Source organism: Camellia sinensis, chromosome 5, assembly GCF_055761805.1.
Source record: "Camellia sinensis isolate YWXY chromosome 5, ASM5576180v1, whole genome shotgun sequence".
Taxonomy (NCBI): domain Eukaryota; kingdom Viridiplantae; phylum Streptophyta; class Magnoliopsida; order Ericales; family Theaceae; genus Camellia; species Camellia sinensis.
The window spans coordinates 211,176,059-211,183,598 of record NC_138965.1 but is presented as its reverse complement, the minus strand read 5'-3'; the positions used below and the strand labels follow the sequence as shown (position 1 = coordinate 211,183,598).

Genomic DNA, 7,540 nt, shown 5'->3' with positions numbered 1-7,540 from the left:
AAAACGACCTTCGGTCCATTCATTTATCTCAAAACGACCTTCGGTCCGTTCGTTCATGTCAAAACGGCCTTTGGCCCATTCACACTTTCGTGTCAAACTGGCCTTTGGCCCAATCATTCATATCGAAACGGCCTCTAGCCCATTCATTCATGCTTGTCAAAATGGCCTCTGGCCCATTCATTATTTTTTGTCAAAATGGCCTCTGGCCCATTGCAAACTTTTATATCAGACATTGTCCACCATTCAAATTAATGAACTCACAGACTTACATAGAGGTAAGCAATAAGACAACAACATATTCAAACATCTTTTGTTAAGATATTACTCACAGTGATCGACTTGTGGATTTGCTCTGGAGCTTGACCCTAGGAGCCTTAAACACTCAAGTTCTTGCCAAATCTTGAGCTTAATCTTCAAATTCCTAAGCTTGAGCCAAAAATCACACAATTCTCTCATTCTCTCTCTCTACAGCAGTTCTCTCTATTTTGAGTCCCAAATTCAGCCAAAATGAAGTGAAAAAGAGAGGATAGAGAGTGTAGTGACTTCACAACAAAACCCACTAAGGCCAATATAATATTAATAAGATAATTGGGCTCTAATTCACCGATTTAATTTATTTAATCTAACCTGAATCAATTTTCAATTAAATTTCATCATAGGTTTCAAAAATTATGCCAATCCCAATGGCGTAATCAATTTCGGGTTCTGTGGCCGATAAGACCTCCAATTAAATTTTCAAAGCAGATAAATCAAATAAATATTCCTACAATGAATCAATAGAAATCCAAGACCACATAATGACACACAAAATCATATTAAACACGTAATAATACTTAACATCCAATTAACATATTACGAAACAGGTATTACACGAGCTCTCGACCTCTCTTCGAGCATTGCCTTGATAGATTGCGCGACTTCGCATGGCCTCACAATGTATGTCATTCACTTTCTCTCCCAATCGATCAATTTTTCTGTCTCTCGATCATTTTTTTCCAAAAGCTTCGAATTCATCAATTTATTTGAAGTTAGGGTTCAGTGAGAGCCATGGAAAGGTAGACTACGAAACCAAAATGCATTCTCAATCAATTGATCTCAAACCCTAACTAATCTCTACACACTCCTCTGTATCGAACGATTCGACCTCTCTGCAGTCTCATCTCTGATCGCAAACTTGAACCAGTCGAAGCAATTCATCGATGATTGCAAGTCCAATCCCTCAATCTTCTCTAATCTTTCTCTCTCCTTCTTCTGAGATGACCTTGAAAGGTATGATATAATTCACTTTCATGTAGCTTGATTCAGAATTTTGATTTTTTGTAACATGTATTATCTTATTAATGCTGAATTTTGCAGATGAGAGACTCTTCTATCGAGGTCATGGAAGAAAACCGTGATGTTTCCTAGGAGGCTAAGGTAAAGCATTCTAATTTCATTACATGTACATACACACGTGTATATATTGTAAACACATGTTTTCATAATTTGATTTTGATGGTTTTGGGTTGATTAGGGAAACTGGAGGAAGCAATAGAGTAGCTCACACAGGTTATTTTGCTCAATCCAACCTCAGCAATTATGTATTCAGGGTCTCTCATAGCGATCGCTTCAGCCGAAGTCTTCTTCGAAGAACGTTATCACGGTACCTTCTCTCTAGCTCTTATTTTTTTATTCTTACTTGTTAATTTTCGCTTGCATTTCGAGATTTCTATGATTTTTTGGTGGTTTAGTGGAGTGAATTGATGTTGAATGTGATATTCCTCGCCGAGATTCCTATGATCTTTCAATTCAATTTTTAATTTGTTGTTAAATTGTTTAATTTGTTCCAGTGAGCCTTATTGTGTTGATGTGTATATTCTTTATCCTTTTTAGTTATTTAATTCTGTGTATTTACACTTACTTTTCTACTGATGCAGTGATGCACAAGAAAGAGTAGCATTACTTCTGACATCCATTGTCAGTATTAAGTGGATGACCATTATTCTCTCTCGCTCTCTGTTTTTCTTTGATCTTCAAAATGTGTAGGTAACAAAAGATCAAAATTCAAGTAGTTTCAAAATTTATTTTTCAAACGGATCTTCTTTGGGAGGGTTTTTTTTTTCTTTTTCTTCCTGATGTGCTAATGGAGCTCTGCTCTCTGCTTTCTTCTCTGGCTACTTGTGAGCTTTGTTGCCTTTGTTCCCAAAAAAGATTATCATTGAAATAATGTTTTATGAAAAAATCCAGGGTTTGAAAAATAAGTTTAAAAATTTGCTGGACCTTCGAAATTTATTTAAAAATAACCTGTATTTTAAAATAACACCTTTCTTCATTCCTTTCTTCCCATTTGGAAGTTGATTGAATGAATCGTATTTTGACATTGTTTCTTGTTGTTGCATACTATGGATAAATTCAATCTTTGGCACTTGCAGAGTGTATAATTTCATGTTCTTGTTGCATACTATTGATTCATTGAGAATTTTTCTGTTCTGGGTTTTTGGGTTTTGTTGAAATTAATCCACTTTCTTTGTGTTTTGAATTGGACCAATTTTTGGTTGAATCGGTTGTCGTTTTTGTTAAAAAAATCAGTGGCTTTGGTGTTATGTTATGGCTTAGATTGTTCTCACAAGGGGCTTCTTTGCAGTATCTGTTAGATTGGGATGGTTTAGGTAAATTCAATCTATGGCACTTGCAGAGTGTATAATTTCATGTTCTTGTTGTATACTATTCATTCAGTGGGGATGTCTTTGTTCTGGGATTGTGGATTTTGATGAAAATAATCCATTTTCTTTGTGCTTTGAATTGGGCCAATTGGTGGTGGATTCAAATTTTTTTTTGTTTTTGTTGGAAATCAGTGGCTTTGGTTTTATGTCTTGTACATGTAGTTGATTATTGCAGCGTCTAGATTGTTCTCATGAGGGGTTTCTTCATAGTATTCGTTAGATTTAGCTGGTTTAGCTCAAATTGGTTAGCTTAATGCCCTATAGACTATTATTGCTAAGATTTGTCCTATATACTATATCAATATATATGGTTGTTGAGCAGGAAAATCTTATGCTTCTGATACAATTCAATTCAATTCAATTTTTTAATTCATGATGTTGGTTGGAAGCTTATGGACTAATTCAATCAACTCTGGGCTTAGCAAAGCTTTGAGTTAAATTATCATGTTGATTTGGGTTATATATGCAATATGAATATTCCGCTAAAGTCATACTTCATTTGAAGGCTTCTTGTAGCATGTCTATGTGGTTAGGTATTGCCATAAGGTCTAGATCCATGTAATTCTCATATGGAAATTGATATTCAGCTGTGCATGCTGCAATGAAGTGTTTTTAGTTTCCATTACATTATGACGCATATGTCAACATGCAACTGGCATAAAAATTCTGCATAATTAATGAAGTGTTGTGGTGCCTTTTTCGTATTCTCTCTCTCTCTCTCTCTCTCTCTCCCTCAAGCTCTTCACTCCGTCGATTCTTCTCCTCCGAGGGTTTACAATCTTGAATCTCCTCCTAAGGTTTGCCCCTTGCTATTTCAAGCGGTAAATTCTCTGTCTGATCTAGAAGCATTTATGTTTTACGAAACATCTTGAATCCCAATGTCATATATTCTGCATTGTTTGGTTAATTGCTATGCCTCTTAGTTTAGTTTAGTTGGACAATGTTCTTATGATGATTTAATGTGATAAACTTTTTTGTTGTCTCTTGCTTTGGATGTTGTTGAGCTATGGATGATCACAAAGTGATCAAAACTTTTGATCGCTTGAAGAGATTGAGAACATTTTGCAACTTTGGCCATGTTAATTTTCCATGTAAACTAATTTTTATTTTCTCTAGGCTATGTTTGGATCTTGTATTTGTGGAGGAAAAGTGAATGAAGTAAGAGCTAAATTATTTAGGCATCCACATAAAGTGGGGGGTGCTTACCATTTATGCCTAGCACTCTATCGAGGATACTAATTCATGTGCTCAATTGGTTTGGCTTCTACTCTAACCCCTTGAATTGGCATGAGGGTAATTTGGATCTAATATACAATACTTGCTCTAAATCTCTGCTCCAATTAGGTTATAATGCACTTCTGTTTTTCCATATTGATGAAGTAAAAACCACAATTTGATTTGGGAATGAAGGTAAACTATGTAGATAAGGAAATATCTTGGGTTAGAGCTTTTTAGCAATTATGTTAGGTTTCTCTTGAACTCATAAAATGGCTGAAATTTTAGTTTTATTTGTTTAACATCAGGGCTTATGATGAAAGGTATCATGTAATGGTTAAGTAATCAACTTGTATATAGAAAATGTGAAGTTCAGTATAATTTTTACTTTTGCACAATTTAATGTTATCTACTAAGTTTTTGTTGCATGATAATCATTAACCGGTCTTTACCTTTTGATGATTAATTTTTGCATGCTCTAGGGCCTTTACAAGCTATCTGTCTCCACAGACCAGACGCCTACTATAAGCCTTATAAATTTCCAAGTAAGCCTGTACTTTAGTTAGGCTTAGATGGGTTGCCCTTTTTGTTTTGTTTCATTTTCTTTTAATGGAGTGCATTTACTCTCTCTCTCTCTCCCTCTCATCTTTAGAGTGGTTGCTCTTTTCTGTTTTGTTTCATTGTCTTTTAATGGAGTGCATTTCCTTTCTATCTCTCTCTCTCTCTCTCTCTCTCTCTCACACACACACACACAGTTTACTTGCTCATTGCACTAACATCACTTTGTACTCATCCTTATCAGTGCTATAATAAGAACTGCGCTGTTTGTTACAAATCTTGTCCTCTTCAATAGGGAATGGTGGACAGGCTGATTAGTTGAATTGAAAAATCTGTGAGAAACACTGTTGGGTGTCACATATGAACCCATGAGGTGACATGGGAGTGGCCTAGGCAGATTTTGGTTGAGTGCTAAGATATTCATCAAAAAAAAAAAAAAAACCTCATTGATTTAATATGATGTTTAGCAAAACATATACATAAGTTATTTATTTATCAGAGTTCTCCTTACTGTTATATTGTTAGCTGCTCTTATTCCATCGTAGCAAGGTTTTGAAGCATATTTAAGGTTGCTATGCAAATATTTCAAGTGCCACCCCCTTTGGTTGTCTGAAAATAAGGTCCATTTATCGATCCTGTATTAAGTTGTCAAGTAGGTTACTTAAAGTGATGATCTTGCTAATTTTATAATTCGATCGGATAGATAGATCTTGAACTTAGTATTACATTGTTATTGGCACTTTATGAAGTGGCTTTTTGTATTCTCTATTGCTTAGCACTCTCTCTCTGTTAATCATTCTTGGAACGTGGTTTACAGTGTGCTAGTCATTTGTTAACAAACGATCATATCTGAGAGGCAAAATCCTCCCCTGGCTACTTTTGGTTTGTCCATGGTAATACCATGCAAATTACTGTAATTGGTCCATCATTTTCTCAGTGCCGTAGAATCTTGCTGAGTTCTTTAATTGTTTCGGTCATATGATTAATTATATTGTGCTATAGCTATATTTATGTCATCTGTTGCTTATGGAAGTGAATTTTTTCGCTTCTTTGTCTTAGGGTTCCTTGACTTATCTTCCATGGTCCTTGATATTAATTGATTGCTAGCCGCAGAATTATCTAAAACAACAATTATCTAAAACCTTGTCATCGAGCAGTTCACAGTCTAAATTTCTCCATCTGTATTTATCCTCTATTTTAAATTTCATTTTTTGAAATTTGTTTCCAAATTCAATCATCACTGCATTTGAAAACTATGATAATGCTAGCTATTTATGATGAAATTTTATGTCATTGGATAGAAAACTATGAAATTTTAATGTTTGGTATACTAGCAGAACCATCTTTTCTTTTCCAAATAGCAATTTAATTTATTACCTTTCTCTTAGGGCTGATGGCCCTAAATTTCTATGATGTCATGCGACAATGGATTTTTCTTTAAGGCTATGAAGATAAACATGTAGATGTACAGGTAAAATAGAATTGATATCTCATGAATTTACTTGAGTTATTGTGTGCTTGTGATCTCTGTTTAGTATATAGGGAAGGTTAATTCTCAATACTACGCAAGAAGACCCATAACCATTGCAGTAGTAGAAAAAATCAGATTTACATGTGTTTTCCCCCCTAAATATTTAGTCTAATGGAAATCAACCTACTTCAGTTATTTTCCTTTTTTGTTTTTTGAAATGTTACAGAGGTATTATTGTACATATACACTGCAAGGTTGTTATAAGGTAGTGTTAAACTTGTGATATGCTTCACAGTTGTAGTCAAAGTCAGTGAGGAAGCTACTTATGGCCGTAGGTCTCCAAAATTCATCCAATAACCCTCTATTTTGGAGTATTTCTATAATGTATATGACATGGTCCCTAAATTTTTTCAAAATTCTTTTGGTTTTCCTATATTTCAGGAGTATTTTTACAATGTATATGGGATGACTATTCACATATTAATATTATATAATAGCATCAGTGTGTACTTTGGCACCCAAAATATATATATATATATATATTTACATAATATGTAAAAGCATTTTTTTTTCAAATATAAAAATCATAGAGGTATTTTTTTTTTTCATTCATAGAGGTATTTCTTTTTAAATAAAGCAGCTACTGTGAAAATAATATAACAAAAATGAGGATCAAGGTAAGTTGTAGATTCCTAATCAGTTAGCTGATACCTAAGCAATGCAGCTCTCCTCCTACTTCTTTACCTCTCCATTTCCCAAATGACCATTTGGATGTTGTCATTTGTGGCTGATTATACTCTAATGGTTACCATCCAGTTTTGGGTAGCTTTTGTCAATTTTGAATTTGTTAAGTGATGCAGATTGCATAAAACTGTTATGACCTTACCACTATTATATATTTTCCAAAAAAATTCATAAGTTTGTAAGTTTTGAAGAAGAGATTTCCTCTTAAGATGGATTTATTTTTTTGCAGGTTGTTGAGTTTGCCCTGGCTTTGCAGGAAGCTGGATGCTTTTCTGTTGTTCTGGAATGTGTGCTTGCATTTGTTGCTGCTGCTGCAACATTTGCTCTTCGAATCCCTACAATTGGTATTGGGACAAGGCCTTTTTGTATTGGCCAAGTTAATTGATTCTTTAGCTCTCTCTACTACTCCTAATAATGAATTAGACTTGACTGGCTTGTGTTGTGTATAATCTTTTTGCTTTCATTTGTATATATAATTTGCTATCTGATCTTATAATTTGCTTTTCAAGTACTAAAGTGGGCATTTTAATGATATCACGTGTTCATATATTGAGTTTACTCATGTAATGAACTTTGAATTTGCTTCTCTCTCTCTCTCTCTCTCTCTCTCTATATATATATATATATATATATATTAAAAATAACCTTCTACGGAAAACAAAATTATGTCATGAAAAGTGTAATAATTTATGACATGTAAGAAAATGCCGTAAAAGATTATATACAGCATACAAAGTATGCCAGAAATATATTAATAATAACCTTTTACAGCATACAAAATTATGTCGTAAAAAGTGTAATAATTTATGCAAGAAAAATGTTGTAAAAGATTATATACGGCGTACATAGT

At 33.9% G+C, this 7,540-nt stretch overlaps 1 long non-coding RNA gene across 4 annotated transcripts; it reads left to right on the top strand.

Annotated features, from left to right (window-relative positions):
- Nucleotides 1–851: 851 nt before the first annotated feature.
- On the top strand, nt 852–7,237 carry LOC114313625 (uncharacterized). Of its 4 annotated transcripts, none has more exons than XR_014331012.1 (6): nt 862–1,269; nt 1,357–1,416; nt 1,514–1,642; nt 1,917–2,021; nt 3,441–3,523; nt 6,920–7,237. It is a non-coding gene; the product is annotated as an uncharacterized LOC114313625 (long non-coding RNA). The 4 variants fall into 4 exon arrangements; XR_014331011.1 differs by having other exon boundaries at nt 1,917–2,025; XR_014331010.1 differs by lacking the exon at nt 1,917–2,021 and having other exon boundaries at nt 852–1,269.
- Nucleotides 7,238–7,540: the final 303 nt, after the last annotated feature.